The 22,536-nt window shown below is 43.3% G+C and overlaps 27 non-coding genes across 27 annotated transcripts; 5 read left to right on the forward strand and 22 right to left on the reverse strand.

The window, feature by feature from the left end:
* The first annotated feature begins 1,046 nt into the window (after positions 1-1,046).
* On the forward strand, positions 1,047-1,118 carry trnad-guc (transfer RNA aspartic acid (anticodon GUC)). The gene has a single exon. It is a non-coding gene; the product is annotated as a tRNA-Asp (tRNA).
* Positions 1,119-1,221: 103 nt separating this feature from the next.
* On the reverse strand, positions 1,222-1,293 carry trnag-ucc (transfer RNA glycine (anticodon UCC)). The gene has a single exon. It is a non-coding gene; the product is annotated as a tRNA-Gly (tRNA).
* Positions 1,294-1,566: 273 nt separating this feature from the next.
* trnag-ucc (transfer RNA glycine (anticodon UCC)) lies at positions 1,567-1,638 on the reverse strand. Its single transcript has one exon. It is a non-coding gene; the product is annotated as a tRNA-Gly (tRNA).
* Positions 1,639-1,923: 285 nt separating this feature from the next.
* Positions 1,924-2,038, reverse strand: LOC113087873 (U5 spliceosomal RNA). Its single transcript, XR_003285686.1, has one exon. It is a non-coding gene; the product is annotated as a U5 spliceosomal RNA (small nuclear RNA).
* A 1,053-nt stretch (positions 2,039-3,091) lies between these two features.
* Positions 3,092-3,163, forward strand: trnad-guc (transfer RNA aspartic acid (anticodon GUC)). The gene has a single exon. It is a non-coding gene; the product is annotated as a tRNA-Asp (tRNA).
* A 103-nt stretch (positions 3,164-3,266) lies between these two features.
* Positions 3,267-3,338, reverse strand: trnag-ucc (transfer RNA glycine (anticodon UCC)). The gene has a single exon. It is a non-coding gene; the product is annotated as a tRNA-Gly (tRNA).
* A 272-nt stretch (positions 3,339-3,610) lies between these two features.
* On the reverse strand, positions 3,611-3,682 carry trnag-ucc (transfer RNA glycine (anticodon UCC)). Its single transcript has one exon. It is a non-coding gene; the product is annotated as a tRNA-Gly (tRNA).
* Positions 3,683-3,967: 285 nt separating this feature from the next.
* On the reverse strand, positions 3,968-4,082 carry LOC113087874 (U5 spliceosomal RNA). Its single transcript, XR_003285687.1, has one exon. It is a non-coding gene; the product is annotated as a U5 spliceosomal RNA (small nuclear RNA).
* A 1,050-nt stretch (positions 4,083-5,132) lies between these two features.
* trnad-guc (transfer RNA aspartic acid (anticodon GUC)) lies at positions 5,133-5,204 on the forward strand. Its single transcript has one exon. It is a non-coding gene; the product is annotated as a tRNA-Asp (tRNA).
* A 103-nt stretch (positions 5,205-5,307) lies between these two features.
* trnag-ucc (transfer RNA glycine (anticodon UCC)) lies at positions 5,308-5,379 on the reverse strand. Its single transcript has one exon. It is a non-coding gene; the product is annotated as a tRNA-Gly (tRNA).
* A 274-nt stretch (positions 5,380-5,653) lies between these two features.
* trnag-ucc (transfer RNA glycine (anticodon UCC)) lies at positions 5,654-5,725 on the reverse strand. Its single transcript has one exon. It is a non-coding gene; the product is annotated as a tRNA-Gly (tRNA).
* Positions 5,726-6,068: 343 nt separating this feature from the next.
* trnad-guc (transfer RNA aspartic acid (anticodon GUC)) lies at positions 6,069-6,140 on the forward strand. Its single transcript has one exon. It is a non-coding gene; the product is annotated as a tRNA-Asp (tRNA).
* Positions 6,141-6,243: 103 nt separating this feature from the next.
* On the reverse strand, positions 6,244-6,315 carry trnag-ucc (transfer RNA glycine (anticodon UCC)). The gene has a single exon. It is a non-coding gene; the product is annotated as a tRNA-Gly (tRNA).
* A 263-nt stretch (positions 6,316-6,578) lies between these two features.
* trnag-ucc (transfer RNA glycine (anticodon UCC)) lies at positions 6,579-6,650 on the reverse strand. Its single transcript has one exon. It is a non-coding gene; the product is annotated as a tRNA-Gly (tRNA).
* Positions 6,651-6,993: 343 nt separating this feature from the next.
* trnad-guc (transfer RNA aspartic acid (anticodon GUC)) lies at positions 6,994-7,065 on the forward strand. The gene has a single exon. It is a non-coding gene; the product is annotated as a tRNA-Asp (tRNA).
* Positions 7,066-7,168: 103 nt separating this feature from the next.
* Positions 7,169-7,240, reverse strand: trnag-ucc (transfer RNA glycine (anticodon UCC)). Its single transcript has one exon. It is a non-coding gene; the product is annotated as a tRNA-Gly (tRNA).
* Positions 7,241-12,259: 5,019 nt separating this feature from the next.
* trnag-gcc (transfer RNA glycine (anticodon GCC)) lies at positions 12,260-12,330 on the reverse strand. Its single transcript has one exon. It is a non-coding gene; the product is annotated as a tRNA-Gly (tRNA).
* A 744-nt stretch (positions 12,331-13,074) lies between these two features.
* Positions 13,075-13,145, reverse strand: trnag-gcc (transfer RNA glycine (anticodon GCC)). The gene has a single exon. It is a non-coding gene; the product is annotated as a tRNA-Gly (tRNA).
* An 805-nt stretch (positions 13,146-13,950) lies between these two features.
* Positions 13,951-14,021, reverse strand: trnag-gcc (transfer RNA glycine (anticodon GCC)). Its single transcript has one exon. It is a non-coding gene; the product is annotated as a tRNA-Gly (tRNA).
* An 805-nt stretch (positions 14,022-14,826) lies between these two features.
* Positions 14,827-14,897, reverse strand: trnag-gcc (transfer RNA glycine (anticodon GCC)). Its single transcript has one exon. It is a non-coding gene; the product is annotated as a tRNA-Gly (tRNA).
* Positions 14,898-15,642: 745 nt separating this feature from the next.
* Positions 15,643-15,713, reverse strand: trnag-gcc (transfer RNA glycine (anticodon GCC)). The gene has a single exon. It is a non-coding gene; the product is annotated as a tRNA-Gly (tRNA).
* Positions 15,714-16,515: 802 nt separating this feature from the next.
* trnag-gcc (transfer RNA glycine (anticodon GCC)) lies at positions 16,516-16,586 on the reverse strand. Its single transcript has one exon. It is a non-coding gene; the product is annotated as a tRNA-Gly (tRNA).
* Positions 16,587-17,391: 805 nt separating this feature from the next.
* On the reverse strand, positions 17,392-17,462 carry trnag-gcc (transfer RNA glycine (anticodon GCC)). Its single transcript has one exon. It is a non-coding gene; the product is annotated as a tRNA-Gly (tRNA).
* Positions 17,463-18,267: 805 nt separating this feature from the next.
* On the reverse strand, positions 18,268-18,338 carry trnag-gcc (transfer RNA glycine (anticodon GCC)). Its single transcript has one exon. It is a non-coding gene; the product is annotated as a tRNA-Gly (tRNA).
* An 804-nt stretch (positions 18,339-19,142) lies between these two features.
* trnag-gcc (transfer RNA glycine (anticodon GCC)) lies at positions 19,143-19,213 on the reverse strand. The gene has a single exon. It is a non-coding gene; the product is annotated as a tRNA-Gly (tRNA).
* An 804-nt stretch (positions 19,214-20,017) lies between these two features.
* Positions 20,018-20,088, reverse strand: trnag-gcc (transfer RNA glycine (anticodon GCC)). Its single transcript has one exon. It is a non-coding gene; the product is annotated as a tRNA-Gly (tRNA).
* Positions 20,089-20,894: 806 nt separating this feature from the next.
* trnag-gcc (transfer RNA glycine (anticodon GCC)) lies at positions 20,895-20,965 on the reverse strand. The gene has a single exon. It is a non-coding gene; the product is annotated as a tRNA-Gly (tRNA).
* Between the last annotated feature and the right edge of the window lie 1,571 nt (positions 20,966-22,536).

A 22,536-nucleotide genomic window follows, 5' to 3' on the forward strand; every position in this document is an offset into this window, starting at 1 on the left:
GTCTCCAAAACGCTCGGGCCTGTGCGCTGCCTTCTGTTAAACTACTACGCTCGCCAAGGTCATCAAGGGTGACAACGCGCTGCCCACATGTGTTTTCGTCAGCACCCCCACCCCCACTCCAAAACGGAGGAGTAAAACTCAAAAAACCCCTCGCCCACCAATAACCAAAAGCCCAATCAAGGCAATCTCTTTCTCATGCCTCTATCTGAAAAGTTGGATAAAATCTTATATGAAAAAAAAAGTCTTTAAAGAAATCCCTTATTCCGAGGTCACCGTAGCCACCAGATCCAGTCTGTATCCGCTTCAGTCACCCGGATCCAGTCCGTATCCAGAGAAGATGGTGGATCAACACCTAGAAAGGACCTCTATGGCCAGAAACACAGCGGAGACCGTGAAACTAGATGAGCCGCAGATACAAATCCCCTGTAAAGACCACCTGGACAAGACCACAGGAAACAGATGATTCATTCTGCACAGTCTGACATTCCTGCAGCCTGGAGCTGATCTACTGGTTTCGTCTGACAAGGGGAGAACTGTCTCCCCGACTGAGCCTGGTTTCTCACCGGGTTTTTTCTCCATCTTTTCACCGATCGAGTTTTGGTTTCTTGCCTCTGTCGCCTCTGGCAGGCGGAGCTTGGGACACTTCATGTACAGAGATATCGTTGACTTGATTGCAAATTATTGCACAGATACTATTTAAAACTGAACTTAGCTGAATGATGTCATCAAAGAGTTCAATAACGAAATGCCTTTAACTGTCATTTTGCTTTTTGACGCACTGTGTTCCTAATTAATGTTGTTCAGTTGCATTGACGCAATACTTTTTGTTTAAAGCGCAATTTAAAAAAAAAAAAAAAAAAAAAAAGAGTCCAAACAATGACCCCTGCTACGGGTAGTGTTCCAAGTGTTATGCGACTTCAGCTAATGATGGGTCCATCAGAAATTTTACGGTGCTAGGGCTGGGTCTGCGTCAGAAGAAGCCATGCATTGTTTAGTTATGTCAGTGCAGTGCCGTCGGTTGGGGGAGAAACGGCAGCATGCACGGCTCCTCGTTAGTATAGTGGACAGTATCTCCGCCTGTCACGCGGAAGACCGGGGTTCGATTCCCCGACGGGGAGAGCTGGTTCTTTTCGTCTTCCGAACGATCCATCCAAAATGTTTGGTTGGAGTCGCAGGTCACAGAAGGAGTTCTGCTTCGACGTCAGCCCGAGCCAAAGGACATGCGTTGGCCGGGAATCGAACCCGGGTCAACTGCTTGGAAGGCAGCTATGCTCACCACTATACCACCAACGCAGGCGGAAGTCAGCAGCTTTATTGACGCACTGTGTTCCTAATTAATGTTGTTCAGTTGCATTGACACAATACTTTTTGTTTAAAGCGCAATTTAAAAAAAAAAAAAAAAAAAAAAGAGTCCAAACAATGACCCCTGCTACGGGTAGTGTTGCAAGTGTTATGCGACTTCAGCTAATGATGGGTCCATCCGATATTATTCCATCCAAAAGTTTTGGGTGGAGGCACAGGTCACAGAGGGAGTTCTGCTTCGACGTCAGCCCGAGCCAAAGGACATGCGTTGGCCGGGAATCGAACCCGGGTCAACTGCTTGGAAGGCAGCTATGCTCACCACTATACCACCAACGCAGTAGGCATTCAGCAACTTGCGCCGTCACTAAGAAGGCTCGAAGTGCACGAGTCGCCGATAGGGCTAGAGGAGCAGATGAGATCTTTGTTTGGACCCGTCACTAAAGAGAGCCTTCAAGAATTTGCATCCCGTCACGTACAAGAAAACGCTGCCTTCCCATCCGGCTAAATAAACACGAAGTGGTCAAACGCAGAGAGTGCCCATTCAGACGATGACCAGTGGCAAGCCCTCTCGCAGCATGCTGGCGGACGGTCAAACTGATTCTGCTCTTGACATTTCGATGTAGCTCTGCAGTGAGCAGAGCACCCAAAAATACAGGTCACTCGAAAAAGTTCCCCTCCACGGAAATCTTTAGTAAAAGGCGAAAGATTTATGCGACAATGAAGAGAAACTCGAGCTGTGTCTCCAAACGCTCGGGCCTGTGCGCTGCCTCTGTTAAACTACTACGCTCGCCAAGGGTCATCAAGGGTGACAACGCCTGCCCACATGTGTTTCGTCAGCACCCCCCCCCCCCACTCCAAAACGGAGGAGTAAAACTCAAAAAAGTCCCCTCGGCCCACCAATAACCAAAAGCCCAATCAAGGCAATCTCTTTCTCATGCCTCTATCTGAAAAGTTGGATAAAATCTTATATGAAAAAAAAAGTCTTTTAAAGAAATCCCTTATTCCGAGGTCACCGTAGCCACCAGATCCAGTCTGTATCCGCTTCAGTCACCCGGATCCAGTCCGTATCCAGAGAAGATGGTGGATCAACACCTAGAAAGGACCTCTATGGCCCAGAAACACAGCGGAGACCGTGAAAACTAGATGAGCCGCAGATACAAATCCCCTGTAAAGACCACCTGGACAAGACCACAGGAAACAGATGATTCATTCTGCACAGTCTGACATTCCTGCAGCCTGGAGCTGATCTACTGGTTTCGTCTGACAAGGGGAGAACTGTCTCCCCGACTGAGCCTGGTTTCTCACCGGGTTTTTTCTCCATCTTTTCACCGATCGAGTTTTGGTTTCTTGCCTCTGTCGCCTCTGGCAGGCGGAGCTTGGGACACTTCATGTACAGAGATATCGTTGACTTGATTGCAAATTATTGCACAGATACTATTTAAAACTGAACTTAGCTGAATGATGTCATCAAAGAGTTCAATAACGAAATGCCTTTAACTGTCATTTTGCTTTTTGACGCACTGTGTTCCTAATTAATGTTGTTCAGTTGCATTGACGCAATACTTTTTGTTTAAAGCGCAATTTAAAAAAAAAAAAAAAAAAAAAAAAGAGTCCAAACAATGACCCCTGCTACGGGTAGTGTTCCAAGTGTTATGCGACTTCAGCTAATGATGGGTCCATCAGAAATTTTACGGTGCTAGGGCTGGGTCTGCGTCAGAAGAAGCCATGCATTGTTTAGTTATGTCAGTGCAGTGCCGTCGGTTGGGGGAGAAACGGCAGCATGCACGGCTCCTCGTTAGTATAGTGGACAGTATCTCCGCCTGTCACGCGGAAGACCGGGGTTCGATTCCCCGACGGGGAGAGCTGGTTCTTTTCGTCTTCCGAACGATCCATCCAAAATGTTTGGTTGGAGTCGCAGGTCACAGAAGGAGTTCTGCTTCGACGTCAGCCCGAGCCAAAGGACATGCGTTGGCCGGGAATCGAACCCGGGTCAACTGCTTGGAAGGCAGCTATGCTCACCACTATACCACCAACGCAGGCGGAAGTCAGCAGCTTTATTGACGCACTGTGTTCCTAATTAATGTTGTTCAGTTGCATTGACACAATACTTTTTGTTTAAAGCGCAATTTAAAAAAAAAAAAAAAAAAAAAGAGTCCAAACAATGACCCCTGCTACGGGTAGTGTTGCAAGTGTTATGCGACTTCAGCTAATGATGGGTCCATCCGATATTATTCCATCCAAAAGTTTTGGGTGGAGGCACAGGTCACAGAGGGAGTTCTGCTTCGACGTCAGCCCGAGCCAAAGGACATGCGTTGGCCGGGAATCGAACCCGGGTCAACTGCTTGGAAGGCAGCTATGCTCACCACTATACCACCAACGCAGTAGGCATTCAGCAACTTGCGCCGTCACTAAGAAGGCTCGAAGTGCACGAGTCGCCGATAGGGCTAGAGGAGCAGATGAGATCTTTGTTTGGACCCGTCACTAAAGAGAGCCTTCAAGAATTTGCATCCCGTCACGTACAAGAAAACGCTGCCTTCCCATCCGGCTAAATAAACACGAAGTGGTCAAACGCAGAGAGTGCCCATTCAGACGATGACCAGTGGCAAGCCCTCTCGCAGCATGCTGGCAGACGGTCAAACTGATTCTGCTCTTGACATTTCGATGTAGCTCTGCAGTGAGCAGAGCACCCAAAAATACAGGTCACTCGAAAAAGTTCCCCTCCACGGAAATCTTTAGTAAAAGGCGAAAGATTTATGCGACAATGAAGAGAAACTCGAGCTGTGTCTCCAAACGCTCGGGCCTGTGCGCTGCCTCTGTTAAACTACTACGCTCGCCAAGGGTCATCAAGGGTGACAACGCCTGCCCACATGTGTTTCGTCAGCACCCCCCCCCCCCACTCCAAAACGGAGGAGTAAAACTCAAAAAAGTCCCCTCGGCCCACCAATAACCAAAAGCCCAATCAAGGCAATCTCTTTCTCATGCCTCTATCTGAAAAGTTGGATAAAATCTTATATGAAAAAAAAAGTCTTTTAAAGAAATCCCTTATTCCGAGGTCACCGTAGCCACCAGATCCAGTCTGTATCCGCTTCAGTCACCCGGATCCAGTCCGTATCCAGAGAAGATGGTGGATCAACACCTAGAAAGGACCTCTATGGCCCAGAAACACAGCGGAGACCGTGAAAACTAGATGAGCCGCAGATACAAATCCCCTGTAAAGACCACCTGGACAAGACCACAGGAAACAGATGATTCATTCTGCACAGTCTGACATTCCTGCAGCCTGGAGCTGATCTACTGGTTTCGTCTGACAAGGGGAGAACTGTCTCCCCGACTGAGCCTGGTTTCTCACCGGGTTTTTTCTCCATCTTTTCACCGATCGAGTTTTGGTTTCTTGCCTCTGTCGCCTCTGGCAGGCGGAGCTTGGGACACTTCATGTACAGAGATATCGTTGACTTGATTGCAAATTATTGCACAGATACTATTTAAAACTGAACTTAGCTGAATGATGTCATCAAAGAGTTCAATAACGAAATGCCTTTAACTGTCATTTTGCTTTTTGACGCACTGTGTTCCTAATTAATGTTGTTCAGTTGCATTGACGCAATACTTTTTGTTTAAAGCGCAATTTAAAAAAAAAAAAAAAAAAAAAGAGTCCAAACAATGACCCCTGCTACGGGTAGTGTTCCAAGTGTTATGCGACTTCAGCTAATGATGGGTCCATCAGAAATTTTACGGTGCTAGGGCTGGGTCTGCGTCAGAAGAAGCCATGCATTGTTTAGTTATGTCAGTGCAGTGCCGTCGGTTGGGGGAGAAACGGCAGCATGCACGGCTCCTCGTTAGTATAGTGGACAGTATCTCCGCCTGTCACGCGGAAGACCGGGGTTCGATTCCCCGACGGGGAGAGCTGGTTCTTTTCGTCTTCCGAACGATCCATCCAAAATGTTTGGTTGGAGTCGCAGGTCACAGAAGGAGTTCTGCTTCGACGTCAGCCCGAGCCAAAGGACATGCGTTGGCCGGGAATCGAACCCGGGTCAACTGCTTGGAAGGCAGCTATGCTCACCACTATACCACCAACGAAGGCGGAAGTCAGGAGCTTTATTGACGCACTGTGTTCCTAATTAATGTTGTTCAGTTGCATTGACACAATACTTTTTGTTTAAAGTGCAATTTAAAAAAAAAAAGAAAAAAAAAAAGAGTCCAAACAATGACCCCTGCTACGGGTAGTGTTGCAAGTGTTATGCGACTTCAGCTAATGATGGGTCCGTCCGATATTATTCCATCCAAAAGTTTTGGGTGGAGGCACAGGTCACAGAGGGAGTTCTGCTTCGACGTCAGCCCGAGCCAAAGGACATGCGTTGGCCGGGAATCGAACCCGGGTCAACTGCTTGGAAGGCAGCTATGCTCACCACTATACCACCAACGCAGTAGGCATTCAGCAACTTGCGGAAGACATCAAAGAGTTCAATAACGAAATGCCTTTAACTGTCATTTTGCTTTTTGACGCACTGTGTTCCTAATTAATGTTGTTCAGTTGCATTGACGCAATACTTTTTGTTTAAAGCGCAATTTAAAAAAAAAAAAAAAAGAGTCCAAACAATGACCCCTGCTACGGGTAGTGTTCCAAGTGTTATGCGACTTCAGCTAATGATGGGTCCATCAGAAATTTTACGGTGCTAGGGCTGGGTCTGCGTCAGAAGAAGCCATGCATTGTTTAGTTATGTCAGTGCAGTGCCGTCGGATGGGGGAGAAACGGCAGCATGCACGGCTCCTCGTTAGTATAGTGGACAGTATCTCCGCCTGTCACGCGGAAGACCGGGGTTCGATTCCCCGACGGGGAGAGCTGGTTCTTATCGTCTTCCGAACGATCCATCCAAAATGTTTGGTTGGAGTCGCAGGTCACAGAAGGAGTTCTGCTTCGACGTCAGCCCGAGCCAAAGGACATGCGTTGGCCGGGAATCGAACCCGGGTCAACTGCTTGGAAGGCAGCTATGCTCACCACTATACCACCAACGCAGGCGGAAGTCAGCAGCTTTATTGACGCACTGTGTTCCTAATTAATGTTGTTCAGTTGCATTGACACAATACTTTTTGTTTAAAGTGCAATTTAAAAAAAAAAAAAAAAGAGTCCAAACAATGACCCCTGCTACGGGTAGTGTTGCAAGTGTTATGCGACTTCAGCTAATGATGGGTCCATCCGATATTATTCCATCCAAAAGTTTTGGGTGGAGGCCCAGGTCACAGAGGGAGTTCTGCTTCGACGTCAGCCCGAGCCAACATGCGTTGGCCGGGAATCGAACCCGGGTCAACTGCTTGGAAGGCAGCTATGCTCACCACTATACCACCAACGCAGTAGGCATTCAGCAACTTGCGGAAGACATCAAAGAGTTCAATAACGAAATGCCTTTAACTGTCATTTTGCTTTTTGACGCACTGTGTTCCTAATTAATGTTGTTCAGTTGCATTGACGCAATACTTTTTGTTTAAAGCGCAATTTAAAAAAAAAAAAAAAAGAGTCCAAACAATGACCCCTGCTACGGGTAGTGTTCCAAGTGTTATGCGAATTCAGCTAATGATGGGTCCATCAGAAATTTTACGGTGCTAGGGCTGGGTCTGCGTCAGAAGAAGCCATGCATTGTTTAGTTATGTCATTGCAGTGCCGTCGGTTGGGGGAGAAACAGCAGCATGCACGGCTCCTCGTTAGTATAGTGGACCGTATCTCCGCCTGTCACGCGGAAGACCGGGGTTCGATTCCCCGACGGGGAGAGCTGGTTCTTTTAGTCTTCCGAACGATCCATCCAAAATGTTTGGTTGGAGTCGCAGGTCACAGAAGGAGTTCTGCTTTGACGTCAGCCCGAGCCAAAGGACATGCGTTGGCCGGGAATCGGACCCGGGTCAACTGCTTGGAAGGCAGCTATGCTCACCACTATACCACCAACGCAGGCGGAAGTCAGCAGCTTTATTGACGCACTGTGTTCCTAATTAATGTTGTTCAGTTGCATTGACACAATACTTTTTGTTTAAAGTGCAATTTAAAAAAAAAAAAAAAAAAAAAAAGAGTCCAAACAATGACCCCTGCTACGGGTAGTGTTGCAAGTGTTATGCGACTTCAGCTAATGATGGGTCCATCCGATATTATTCCATCCAAAAGTTTTGGGTGGAGGCACAGGTCACAGAGGGAGTTCTGCTTCGACGTCAGCCCGAGCCAAAGGACATGCGTTGGCCGGGAATCGAACCCGGGTCAACTGCTCGGGAGCCGAAAATAGTTAAGCTTAACTTCTCTTAACTTTTCCCATTCATTCTCTATGGTAGTGCTTAACACTACGAATGTGATATATTTGTGGCCACACGTAGATTTCCCGGCGCTGTTTCGCCTCTTCCGTGGCGCGGAATTCAAACAGCAGATACTCATCTGTCAATCATTCGCTCTGAAGGAGAGGAGACGCGTTTTACGATCGGAGATTTCTTCACGAAATTGTTTTGTTTGAACAACATATGCTGCCTAACTCCCAACAAGCAGGTAAAGTGAATTCTGTGTTTCTTTTTAAAAAACTAAACTAAAAAAAAACGTATAATTAATTATTTATTATATTATCATATAATCATATTTATGTGATTAATTATAGCAACTGTTTTGAATGTAATGTGATTTTCAAGACTTTAGTGCAAAAAAAAAAATATATATATATATATATATATGTATGTATATATGTATATGTATATATGTCAACATTTACTGTGTGGTACAACTTAAAATAACTATTTCCTATGTTAAATTAACTTTATTTCTGTGATGCATCATTTATACTCTTCAGTGTGTCATATGATCCAGAAATCATTGATTATTTGCTCACAAAACATTTCTTATTGTAATCAATGTTGATATTATCATTGTCTCTACAATGATAAAAGCACATTATTTTCAGAGACTGGAGTAATAATTCTGAAAATTCAGCTTTTCATAACAGGAATACATTACAATGATTAGAAAATATATTCAAATGTAAAAAAAAAACATTTAAAATTGTACAAATAAAAATGCAATTCTACTGTTGCATATATATCCATATAAATATTATATTACAATGGTATATACATATATATATATATATATTATGAATTATAAAATACATTTGATATATTTAATTGGAATCTATATTTCAGGAATGTTTAGATGATGCGTGGTCTGTCAAGACACCCTCCTCCACAGAGTAGGTAACCCTAAAGACGGTCTCACTCTCAGTCCACCAAAACATCACACCAGACACTTTGTCAGTGGAGGATCAAAGGTCAGAAGGGTTTCTTCCAGATGCAGGTAAATAAATAATTCATACAGGCCCTTATGTGTGTAAACTGTCTCTCTCAATGTGCACACAACACCAAGACGTTATATTTTAATAAAGTAATCCTGTTAATCTTCTGTAGAACACCACACCATTGGCCATAAAAGCATCCCTCGTTCAGCTCACACTGGACCTCCTCAGAACAGCTGGTCTTCGTGTTGGACCATAGATGGACAGATCTGTTGAGAATTGCCCGTGAACATCTCTTGGCAACGCAACATAGGAGCAAGGATCTTCTTAAACAGGTCGAAGGCTTTTTTTTTCTTCTTCTGTGTTTTCCACAACTTTAAATTGTATTATTATTAATATTATTGTAGCTGTTGTTGTTTAATCTACAATTTTAAATTATTTAATTGATTTCCATTTGTTAAATAAAACATCAGAAGTATTGGCCTTGTTTACACTGTACTTTAGTGTGTTAATTAATTGTATTGACTCTGTATTGTTATTTAATCTTGCTCAGTTTTGTAAACATGTTAGTTTACAATGTTAGTTACGGCTATTATTAAACTCTGTAAATAAATATTTTATTTAAAATACTCTACCAGTCAAATGTTTTTCAGCAGTAAGATTTGTAATGTTTTTTGAGGAGTCTCTTCTGCTCACCAAGCCTGCCTTTATTTTATCCAAAGTACAGGAAAAACAGTAGCATTTTAAACATTCTTACTATTTTAAATCAGCTGCTTTCTATTTCAATTCAATTCAAGTTTATTTGTATAGCAATTTTTACAATACAAATCGTTACAAAGCAACTTTACAGAAAATTATGTTTCTACAATATTTAGTAGTAGCTTATAAGTGGTGACTGTCAGTTTGTGCACGTTTGACAGGATTTTTAGAAAAATGAATACAAGTAGTCGCACGTAGTCAGCCAGACTATGAACATTATTAATATTATGAATAATTAATAATTATTATATGATGCAGTCACATGTGTAGCAATATTTGTTAGTTCTGTTTGTTGATTCAGGGTTAGCATCATCTGAGGTCCTCTGAGGGTCAGCATCATCTCTTCTCAGGTGTTCTGGATCCAGACTGGAGCTTGTGTAAATCCCGTGGCAAAACATAGAAACAAATAGAGACATCATTAGCATAGCTGCTGATCCATCAAAGTAAAATGAATTAGTTTAACCAAAGATAAAGAATAATAATGCACTCACAATTTAAGAGATATATTATTTGAAAGCTTGGCGAAAGAGATGTGTTTTTAATCTAGATTTAAACAGAGACAGTGTGTCTGAACCCCGAACATTATCAGGAAGTCTATATATTTGAATATATACTGTATTTTATATCTCTGATGTGCAGCTGAATGGTCAGCATCATTCCTCCAGTCTTCAGTGTCACATGATCTTCAGAAATCAGAATAATATGATGGTTTACTGCTCAAATCTACTCAAATCTTACTATATATATATATATGTGTATATATGTATTTTTTTTTTTTTAATTTTCATCATCAACATTTTTCATCTTTATCATCCCTTTTAATCAATTTAAATCATCCTTGCTAAAAAAAAAGGCATTAATTTCTGTCATTTCTTTCCACCCAAAAGAATGGTATAATCTATATTGTTAAGAAAGCTTTTTATTTCAAATAAATGCAGATCTTTCTATTTAAAGAATCCCTGGGGGATTGTTTTTCTTGAGCAGTAAATCATATTCTGATTTCTGAAGATTATGTGACACTGAAGACTGGAGTAATGATGTTGGAAATACAGATGCACATCACAGAAATAAAATACATTTTACTATATATTCAAATAGAAAGCAGTTATTTTAACTAGTAAAAATATTTCAACAATATAATTGCTTTTACTGTATTTTGGATCAAATAAAGGCAGGCTTGGTGAGAATTAAAAATCTTACTGTTCAAAAACATTTAACTGGTAGTGTTATATTTTTTTCTGTGTTCTCCACAACTTTAGATTTTATTATTGTTGTTGTTGTTGAATCTATACATTTAAATAGTTTCATGTATTTCAATTTGTTAATTAAAATACTATAAGCATTTGGCCTTGTTTGAACTGTATTGAAATGTTTTTTTTTTTTTTTTTGATTGATTAAAACATGTATACATGTTGTTGATTTTCTTTTTTTTATTGATATTACATTTTATTGACTTGCTCAGATATGTAAACACTGAATGTTATAACTGTTACTATTAAACATAAATAATTATTTAATGTAAAACATATTTTTATTGTTTTTCTGTTCTCCACATCTTTATTTGTATTATATTTGTAGGTGTTGTTTAATAATCTATGATTATTTTATGTATATTTATTATTATATATTTTGGTTAATTTTTATTTTCATTTTTAAGTATATTACTCTATTATAAATAAAATGAAAAACTTACTTTTTTGTGAGTTTTTGTTTTATTTTATATATATATGGGTTTTCTGCGCACAGTTATACAAATATAAATAGATGTCTCTTTAAAAATAAAGGCCTGAACCATTATCAAAATGTTATTTTTAATTATTCAAAATTTTCTATATTAAAAATAACTATTCCATATTATAATGTACATGTTTATTAAGATTGTTGCACATTTTGTACATTGTACAAAAAAACAGTTATTACAAGATTTATTTTATCTGTTCACAAAGTTTGTTTAATATATGTTAATCATAATTAAAGTGTATCTAGATGAAAAAAACGAATATGAACTCATTTTATAGTATTTGTGGGCAAGACGGGATTCGAACCTCTAATTCTGTGTATTTTACTCGTCCCGCCTCCCTGCAATTTCCTTCGTTTCTATTGGCTCGTCAGCGCTCTAAACCTATCCGCGACTAGCCCCCGCGTGGCAGGCGAGAATTCTACCACTGAACCACCAATGCTCTATTTCTGCAAGAATTCTACGAATTCATGTGGAAAATACATCTCTTCAACTTGGTAATATCGACCAATGCTAAAGTTGAACAACTGACAGACAAACTGATCAAGTTCCATGGGTATTTGATGAACTGATATGAGCAAAAGTGTCTCTGAGCAAAGGGGAGTGGGGGAGGTCAATATCAAAAGTGAGAGGCGTTAACTTCTGTGGCCACCAGCTCCCCCAGATTTGTCAGTTCTTGCTGGGAGTCATTACCCTGCTCTTCCAACAAGCCACTGTCCAACTGTGACCTTGTGGCGCTGTCTTGGGGATCTTACATTACTTACCTTGCAGTTTATTCCACTTTCATGCATGTCAGCATTGACCCTGGACATTTTTCTTCTGGTGTTGTTTAGAGACAACAAACAGGTCAGTTTACTCTCATTGGTTTCTTTAAGCCTGACCTTTCTTGCCTGCAGCCTTTTTATTGCCTTCAGGAGTTTTTCACAGGTGCATGAGCCATAATTGCTTGTACTTCGTTGAACAAGCATGGAAAAGCATTGTCTAGAGTGCTTCCACTAGTTCCCTGTAAAACACTGATAAGTTGCCCACTTCTAAATTAGCAAGATACACTGCTTTGCTTCTGCTGGGAATCGAACCTGGGTCTCCTGCGCGGGAAACAACAACTCTGCCACTCAACCACCAGTGAGTGAAGCTGCGCTGTGCTCATGGCTCTGGGGACAGCTGCCGCTTATGAAGAACGACTAACATGGCGTTAAAGGACGACCTCTGCTGCATTGGCCGGGAATCGGACCCGGGTCTCCCGCGTGGCAGGCGAGAATTCTACCACTGAACCACCAATGCTCTTTTTCTGCAAGAATTCTACGAATTCATGAGGAAAATACATCTCTTCAACTTGGTAATATCGACCAATGCTAAAGTTGAACAACTGACAGACAAACTGATCAAGTTCCATGGGTATTTGATGAACTGATATGAGCAAAAGTGTCTCTGAGAAAGGGGAGTGGGGGAGGTCAATATCAAAAGTGAGAGGCGTTATCTTCTGTGGCCACCAGCTCCCTTAAGAACCACAGGGCACCTCAGCCTCCTGGACTGCACCAGATTTGTCAGTTCTTGCTGGGAGTCATTACCCTGCTCTTCCAACAAGCCACTGTCCAACTGTGACCTTGTGGCGCTGTCTTGGGGATCTTACATTACTTACCTTGCAGTTTATTCCACTTTCATGCAGGTCAGCATTGACCCTGGACATTTTTCTTCTGGTGTTTTTAAGAGACAACAAACAGGTCAGTTTACTCTCATTGGTTTCTTTAAGCCTGACCTTTCTTGCCTGCAGCCTTTTTATTGCCTTCAGGAGTTTTTCACAGGTGCATGAGCCATAATTGCTTGTACTTCGTTGAACAAGCATGGGAAAACATTGTCTAGAGTGCTGCTTTGCTTCTGCTGCGAATGGAACCTGGGTCCCCTGCGCGGGAAACAACAACTCTGCCACTCAACCACCAGTGAGTGAAGCTGCGCTGTGCTCATGGCTCTGGGGACAGCTGCCGCTTATGAAGAACGACTAACATGGCGTTAAAGGACGACCTCTGCTGCATTGGCCGGGAATCGGACCCGGGTCTCCCGCGTGGCAGGCGAGAATTCTACCACTGAACCACCAATGCTCTTTTTCTGCAAGAATTCTACGAATTTATGTGGAATATACATCTCTTCAACTGGGTAATATCGACCAATGCTAAAGTTGAACAACTGACAGACAAACTGATCAAGTTCCATGGGTATTTGATGAACTGATATGAGCAAAAGTGTATCTGAGCAAAGGGGAGTGGGGGAGGTCAATATCAAAAGTGAGAGGCGTTAACTTCTGTGGCCACCAGCTCCCTTAAGAACCACAGGGCACCTCAGCCTCCTGGACTGCACCAGATTTGTCAGTTCTTGCTGGGAGTCATTACCCTGCTCTTCCAACAAGCCACTGTCCAACTGTGACCTTGTGGCGCTGTCTTGGGGATCTTACATTACTTACCTTGCAGTTTATTCCACTTTCATGCATGTCAGCATTGACCCTGGACATTTTTCTTCTGGTGTTTTTTAGAGACAACAAACAGGTCAGTTTACTCTCATTGGTTTCTTTAAGCCTGACCTTTCTTGCCTGCAGCCTTTTTATTGCCTTCAGGAGTTTTTCACAGGTGCATGAGCCATAATTGCTTGTACTTCGTTGAACAAGCATGGAAAATCATTGTCTAGAGTGCTTCCACTAGTTCCCTGTAAAACACTGATAAGTTGCCCACTTCTAAAGTAGCAAGATACACTGCTTTGCTTCTGCTGCGAATGGAACCTGGGTCCCCTGCGCGGGAAACAACAACTCTGCCACTCAACCACCAGTGAGTGAAGCTGCGCTGTGCTCATGGCTCTGGGGACAGCTGCCGCTTATGAAGAACGACTAACATGGCGTTAAAGGACAACCTCTGCTGCATTGGCCGGGAATCGGACCCGGGTCTCCCGCGTGGCAGGCGAGAATTCTACCACTGAACCACCAATGCTCTATTTCTGCAAGAATTCTACGAATTCATGTGGAAAATACATCTCTTCAACTTGGTAATATCGACCAATGCTAAAGTTGAACAACTGACAGACAAACTGATCAAGTTCCATGGGTATTTGATGAACTGATATGAGCAAAAGTGTCTCTGAGCAAAGGGGAGTGGGGGAGGTCAATATCAAAAGTGAGAGGCGTTAACTTCTGTGGCCACCAGCTCCCTTAAGAACCACAGGGCACCTCAGCCTCCTGGACTGCACCAGATTTGTCAGTTCTTGCTGGGAGTCATTACCCTGCTCTTCCAACAAGCCACTGTCCAACTGTGACCTTGTGGCGCAGTCTTGGGGATCTTACATTACTTACCTTGCAGTTTATTCCACTTTCATGCAGGTCAGCATTGACCCTGGACATTTTTCTTCTGGTGTTGTTTAGAGACAACAAACAGGTCAGTTTACTCTCATTGGTTTCTTTAAGCCTGACCTTTCTTGCCTGCAGCCTTTTTATTGCCTTCAGGAGTTTTTCACAGGTGCATGAGTCATAATTGCTTGTACTTCGTTGAACAAGCATGGAAAATCATTGTCTAGAGTGCTTCCACTAGTTCCCTGTAAAACACTGATAAGTTGCCCACTTCTAAAGTAGCAAGATACACTGCTTTGCTTCTGCTGGGAATCGAACCTGGGTCCCCTGCGCGGGAAACAACAACTCTGCCACTCAACCACCAGTGAGTGAAGCTGCGCTGTGCTCATGGCTCTGGGGACAGCTGCCGCTTATGAAGAACGACTAACATGGCGTTAAAGTAAGACCTCTGCTGCATTGGCCGGGAATCGGACCCGGGTCTCCCGCGTGGCAGGCGAGAATTCTACCACTGAACCACCAATGCTCTATTTCTGCAAGAATTCTACGAATTCATGTGGAAAATACATCTCTTCAACTTGGTAATATCGACCAATGCTAAAGTTGAACAACTGACAGACAAACTGATCAAGTTCCATGGGTATTTGATGAACTGATATGAGCAAAAGTGTCTCTGAGCAAAGGGGAGTGGGGGAGGTCAATATCAAAAGTGAGAGGCGTTAACTTCTGTGGCCACCAGCTCCCTTAAGAACCACAGGGCACCTCAGCCTCCTGGACTGCACCAGATTTGTCAGTTCTTGCTGGGAGTCATTACCCTGCTCTTCCAACAAGCCACTGTCCAACTGTGACCTTGTGGCGCTGTCTTGGGGATCTTACATTACTTACCTTGCAGTTTATTCCACTTTCATGCAGGTCAGCATTGACCCTGGACATTTTTCTTCTGGTGTTTTTAAGAGACAACAAACAGGTCAGTTTACTCTCATTGGTTTCTTTAAGCCTGACCTTTCTTGCCTGCAGCCTTTTTATTGCCTTCAGGAGTTTTTCACAGGTGCATGAGCCATAATTGCTTGTACTTCGTTGAACAAGCATGGGAAAGCATTGTCTAGAGTGCTGCTTTGCTTCTGCTGCGAATGGAACCTGGGTCCCCTGCGCGGGAAACAACAACTCTGCCACTCAACCACCAGTGAGTGAAGCTGCGCTGTGCTCATGGCTCTGGGGACAGCTGCCGCTTATGAAGAACGACTAACATGGCGTTAAAGGACGACCTCTGCTGCATTGGCCGGGAATCGGACCCGGGTCTCCCGCGTGGCAGGCGAGAATTCTACCACTGAACCACCAATGCTCTATTTCTGCAAGAATTCTACGAATTCATGTGGAAAATACATCTCTTCAACTTGGTAATATCGACCAATGCTAAAGTTGAACAACTGACAGACAAACTGATCAAGTTCCATGGGTATTTGATGAACTGATATGAGCAAAAGTGTCTCTGAGCAAAGGGGAGTGGGGGAGGTCAATATCAAAAGTGAGAGGCGTTAACTTCTGTGGCCACCAGCTCCCTTAAGAACCACAGGGCACCTCAGCCTCCTGGACTGCACCAGATTTGTCAGTTCTTGCTGGGAGTCATTACCCTGCTCTTCCAACAAGCCACTGTCCAACTGTGACCTTGTGGCGCTGTCTTGGGGATCTTACATTACTTACCTTGCAGTTTATTCCACTTTCATGCATGTCAGCATTGACCCTGGACATTTTTCTTCTGGTGTTGTTTAGAGACAACAAACAGGTCAGTTTACTCTCATTGGTTTCTTTAAGCCTGACCTTTCTTGCCTGCAGCCTTTTTATTGCCTTCAGGAGTTTTTCACAGGTGCATGAGCCATAATTGCTTGTACTTCGTTGAACAAGCATGGGAAAGCATTGTCTAGAGTGCTTCCACTAGTTCCCTGTAAAACACTGATAAGTTGCCCACTTCTAAAGTAGCAAGATACACTGCTTTGCTTCTGCGAATGGAACCTGGGTCCCCTGCGCGGGAAACAACAACTCTGCCACTCAACCACCAGTGAGTGAAGCTGCGCTGTGCTCATGGCTCTGGGGACAGCTGCCGCTTATGAAGAACGACTAACATGGCGTTAAAGGACGACCTCTGCTGCATTGGCCGGGAATCGGACCCGGGTCTCCCGCGTGGCAGGCGAGAATTCTACCACTGAACCACCAATGCTCTTTTTCTGCAAGAATTCTACGAATTTATGTGGAATATACATCTCTTCAACTGGGTAATATCGACCAATGCTAAAGTTGAACAACTGACAGACAAACTGATCAAGTTCCATGGGTATTTGATGAACTGATATGAGCAAAAGTGTCTCTGAGCAAAGGGGAGTGGGGGAGGTCAATATCAAAAGTGAGAGGCGTTAACTTCTGTGGCCACCAGCTCCCTTAAGAACCAGAGGGCACCTCAGCCTCCTGGACTGCACCAGATTTGTCAGTTCTTGCTGGGAGTCATTACCCTGCTCTTCCAACAAGCCACTGTCCAACTGTGACCTTGTGGCGCTGTCTTGGGGATCTTACATTACTTACCTTGCAGTTTATTCCACTTTCATGCAGGTCAGCATTGACCCTGGACATTTTTCTTCTGGTGTTTTTTAGAGACAACAAACAGGTCAGTTTACTCTCATTGGTTTCTTTAAGCCTGACCTTTCTTGCCTGCAGCCTTTTTATTGCCTTCAGGAGTTTTTCACAGGTGCATGAGCCATAATTGCTTGTACTTCGTTGAACAAGCATGGAAAATCATTGTCTAGAGTGCTTCCACTAGTTCCCTGTAAAACACTGATAAGTTGCCCACTTCTAAAGTAGCAAGATACACTGCTTTGCTTCTGCTGGGAATCGAACCTGGGTCCCCTGCGCGGGAAACAACAACTCTGCCACTCAACCACCAGTGAGTGAAGCTGCGCTGTGCTCATGGCTCTGGGGACAGCTGCCGCTTATGAAGAACGACTAACATGGCGTTAAAGGACGACCTCTGCTGCATTGGCCGGGAATCGGACTCGGGTCTCCCGCGTGGCAGGCGAGAATTCTACCACTGAACCACCAATGCTCTATTTCTGCAAGAATTCTACGAATTCATGTGGAAAATACATCTCTTCAACTTGGTAATATCGACCAATGCTAAAGTTGAACAACTGACAGACAAACTGATCAAGTTCCATGGGTATTTGATGAACTGATATGAGCAAAAGTGTCTCTGAGCAAAGGGGAGTGGGGGAGGTCAATATCAAAAGTGAGAGGCGTTAACTTCTGTGGCCACCAGCTCCCTTAAGAACCACAGGGCACCTCAGCCTCCTGGACTGCACCAGATTTGTCAGTTCTTGCTGGGAGTCATTACCCTGCTCTTCCAACAAGCCACTGTCCAACTGTGACCTTGTGGCGCTGTCTTGGGGATCTTACATTACTTACCTTGCAGTTTATTCCACTTTCATGCATGTCAGCATTGACCCTGGACATTTTTCTTCTGGTGTTGTTTAGAGACAACAAACAGGTCAGTTTACTCTCATTGGTTTCTTTAAGCCTGACCTTTCTTGCCTGCAGCCTTTTTATTGCCTTCAGGAGTTTTTCACAGGTGCATGAGCCATAATTGCTTGTACTTCGTTGAACAAGCATGGGAAAGCATTGTCTAGAGTGCTTCCACTAGTTCCCTGTAAAACACTGATAAGTTGCCCACTTCTAAATTAGCAAGATACACTGCTTTGCTTCTGCTGGGAATCGAACCTGGGTCCCCTGCGCGGGAAACAACAACTCTGCCACTCAACCACCAGTGAGTGAAGCTGCGCTGTGCTCATGGCTCTGGGGACAGCTGCCACTTATGAAGAACGACTAACATGGCGTTAAAGGACGACCTCTGCTGCATTGGCCGGGAATCGGACCCGGGTCTCCCGCGTGGCAGGCGAGAATTCTACCACTGAACCACCAATGCTCTTTTTCTGCAAGAATTCTACGAATTCATGAGGAAAATACATCTCTTCAACTTGGTAATATCGACCAATGCTAAAGTTGAACAACTGACAGACAAACTGATCAAGTTCCATGGGTATTTGATGAACTGATATGAGCAAAAGTGTCTCTGAGAAAGGGGAGTGGGGGAGGTCAATATCAAAAGTGAGAGGCGTTATCTTCTGTGGCCACCAGCTCCCTTAAGAACCACAGGGCACCTCAGCCTCCTGGACTGCACCAGATTTGTCAGTTCTTGCTGGGAGTCATTACCCTGCTCTTCCAACAAGCCACTGTCCAACTGTGACCTTGTGGCGCTGTCTTGGGGATCTTACATTACTTACCTTGCAGTTTATTCCACTTTCATGCAGGTCAGCATTGACCCTGGACATTTTTCTTCTGGTGTTTTTAAGAGACAACAAACAGGTCAGTTTACTCTCATTGGTTTCTTTAAGCCTGACCTTTCTTGCCTGCAGCCTTTTTATTGCCTTCAGGAGTTTTTCACAGGTGCATGAGCCATAATTGCTTGTACTTCGTTGAACAAGCATGGGAAAGCATTGTCTAGAGTGCTTCCACTAGTTCCCTGTAAAACACTGATAAGTTGCCCACTTCTAAAGTAGCAAGATACACTGCTTTGCTTCTGCTGCGAATGGAACCTGGGTCCCCTGCGCGGGAAACAACAACTCTGCCACTCAACCACCAGTGAGTGAAGCTGCGCTGTGCTCATGGCTCTGGGGACAGCTGCCGCTTATGAAGAACGACTAACATGGCGTTAAAGGACGACCTCTGCTGCATTGGCCGGGAATCGGACCCGGGTCTCCCGCGTGGCAGGCGAGAATTCTACCACTGAACCACCAATGCTCTTTTTCTGCAAGAATTCTACGAATTTATGTGGAATATACATCTCTTCAACTTGGTAATATCGACCAATGCTAAAGTTGAACAACTGACAGACAAACTGATCAAGTTCCATGGGTATTTGATGAACTGATATGAGCAAAAGTGTCTCTGAGAAAGGGGAGTGGGGGAGGTCAATATCAAAAGTGAGAGGCGTTATCTTCTGTGGCCACCAGCTCCCTTAAGAACCACAGGGCACCTCAGCCTCCTGGACTGCACCAGATTTGTCAGTTCTTGCTGGGAGTCATTACCCTGCTCTTCCAACAAGCCACTGTCCAACTGTGACCTTGTGGCGCTGTCTTGGGGATCTTACATTACTTACCTTGCAGTTTATTCCACTTTCATGCAGGTCAGCATTGACCCTGGACATTTTTCTTCTGGTGTTTTTAAGAGACAACAAACAGGTCAGTTTACTCTCATTGGTTTCTTTAAGCCTGACCTTTCTTGCCTGCAGCCTTTTTATTGCCTTCAGGAGTTTTTCACAGGTGCATGAGCCATAATTGCTTGTACTTCGTTGAACAAGCATGGGAAAGCATTGTCTAGAGTGCTTCCACTAGTTCCCTGTAAAACACTGATAAGTTGCCCACTTCTAAAGTAGCAAGATACACTGCTTTGCTTCTGCTGCGAATGGAACCTGGGTCCCCTGCGCGGGAAACAACAACTCTGCCACTCAACCACCAGTGAGTGAAGCTGCGCTGTGCTCATGGCTCTGGGGACAGCTGCCGCTTATGAAGAACGACTAACATGGCGTTAAAGGACGACCTCTGCTGCATTGGCCGGGAATCGGACCCGGGTCTCCCGCGTGGCAGGCGAGAATTCTACCACTGAACCACCAATGCTCTTTTTCTGCAAGAATTCTACGAATTTATGTGGAATATACATCTCTTCAACTGGGTAATATCGACCAATGCTAAAGTTGAACAACTGACAGACAAAACTGATCAAGTTCCATGGGTATTTGATGAACTGATATGAGCAAAAGTGTCTCTGAGCAAAGGGGAGTGGGGGAGGTCAATATCAAAAGTGAGAGGCGTTAACTTCTGTGGCCACCAGCTCCCTTAAGAACCACAGGGCACCTCAGCCTCCTGGACTGCACCAGATTTGTCAGTTCTTGCTGGGAGTCATTACCCTGCTCTTCCAACAAGCCACTGTCCAACTGTGACCTTGTGGCGCTGTCTTGGGGATCTTACATTACTTACCTTGCAGTTTATTCCACTTTCATGCAGGTCAGCATTGACCCTGGACATTTTTCTTCTGGTGTTTTTTAGAGACAACAAACAGGTCAGTTTACTCTCATTGGTTTCTTTAAGCCTGACCTTTCTTGCCTGCAGCCTTTTTATTGCCTTCAGGAGTTTTTCACAGGTGCATGAGCCATAATTGCTTGTACTTCGTTGAACAAGCATGGAAAAGCATTGTCTAGAGTGCTTCCACTAGTTCCCTGTAAAACACTGATAAGTTGCCCACTTCTAAAGTAGCAAGATACACTGCTTTGCTTCTGCTGGGAATGGAACCTGGGTCCCCTGCGCGGGAAACAACAACTCTGCCACTCAACCACCAGTGAGTGAAGCTGCGCTGTGCTCATGGCTCTGGGGACAGCTGCCGCTTATGAAGAACGACTAACATGGCGTTAAAGGACGACCTCTGCTGCATTGGCCGGGAATCGGACCCGGGTCTCCCGCGTGGCAGGCGAGAATTCTACCACTGAACCACCAATGCTCTTTTTCTGCAAGAATTCTACGAATTTATGTGGAATATACATCTCTTCAACTGGGTAATATCGACCAATGCTAAAGTTGAACAACTGACAGACAAACTGATCAAGTTCCATGGGTATTTGATGAACTGATATGAGCAAAAGTGTCTCTGAGCAAAGGGGAGTGGGGGAGGTCAATATCAAAAGTGAGAGGCGTTAACTTCTGTGGCCACCAGCTCCCTTAAGAACTTGTTATTGTTAACATCAGCATTCACTAATACATAGTTAAAATCAAACTTGTATCTGATAACATATAATTTAATGGTCTTGAACTAACAATAAACAATTGTATTTTTATTATTTTAATAAACAGTAACAAAAATTCATAAATATTGTAATAAATGTACTACACATTGTTAGTTAGTGGATTAACTAATGAGACCTCACTTTCTGCTTATCAATAAGGCTAATTCAATTAAATAATAAAAAATAAAACAATTGTCTGCCCAGTAATTCATTTTGTATCATAAATTTAATTATTTTAATCGAGACCAAAATAAAATTATCAAACATCTCTGAATCTAAATTCTAAATGAACCATGTTTGAAGATGTTGTTAAATGCCAAGTTGTTATTAATCAGCTAAGCTAGTATAGTGCTTGGAACAAAGTGTCAGATCAGGTAGAAATGGCTCCTTAAGCTAGTTAATTGTGCAGCTGGAGTTACTGAATATTCTTTCTCAGCTAACACTCATGAGTGGTTGAGGATATGAAGCTCATACAAACACTTTCCAATGGATAAATGCCACGTTATTTCCACCTCTGCAGTACAGACTGTCAAGACCAAACAATTATATTTATATTTATATTTATATTATCAATTATAATTTTCTTCTGTCCTCCACTCCGCCAATCTTTTTGGGTCTAATTCAATAACTAGTCCCCTCTATGGCGTCTACAGAGTGATTTAGAGGCATCTCCTCTGGGAGGGAAAGGCTGATCATCAATAATGCTTTACTTTAGTTGCTGTGCCTCAATGCTTCTTTGGGTCCTTCTTTGTCTATACAACCTTTCCAAACAACCAAGATCCACAGAAAATGAAGTGCTTTACTTAATGACTATTGACGCCTTCCCAACAATTCAAGCCATTTTGTAAAGCTGCACAACAACAGCATTATATAATAAACCCGATGGGCTACATAATCAGCTAATAGGAAAATAGGCTAATAATGCTTAATCTGACAATAGTTTTAATACCTCAATCATTGCTGAATACATAAAGGTTCATACAACACACCATAACTCTGTTTAATTTTATACTTCTAAATATATGCATTTAGTTATAGACGTTTGTCAAAAACCTTTTGCTGCATTGCCACTGTCGACACACTGGTTATTCTATATAAATATGTATGAATTAAAAATGTACATTATCCATTTAGCAGATGTGTTTACCTAAAGTAACATGGCTGACTGTTATGGGTTGCTTTACACAGCACTTTTGTTTAGTGTGCAGAAAAAAAAAAGGGAAGAAAAAAATTCCTTGTCTTTGGAAAACTTACAAATTACAGCAACTGACTTTTATGTATTTGTACA

Source organism: Carassius auratus, unplaced genomic scaffold (genome assembly GCF_003368295.1).
Source record: "Carassius auratus strain Wakin unplaced genomic scaffold, ASM336829v1 scaf_tig00045379, whole genome shotgun sequence".
Classification (NCBI taxonomy): domain Eukaryota; kingdom Metazoa; phylum Chordata; class Actinopteri; order Cypriniformes; family Cyprinidae; genus Carassius; species Carassius auratus.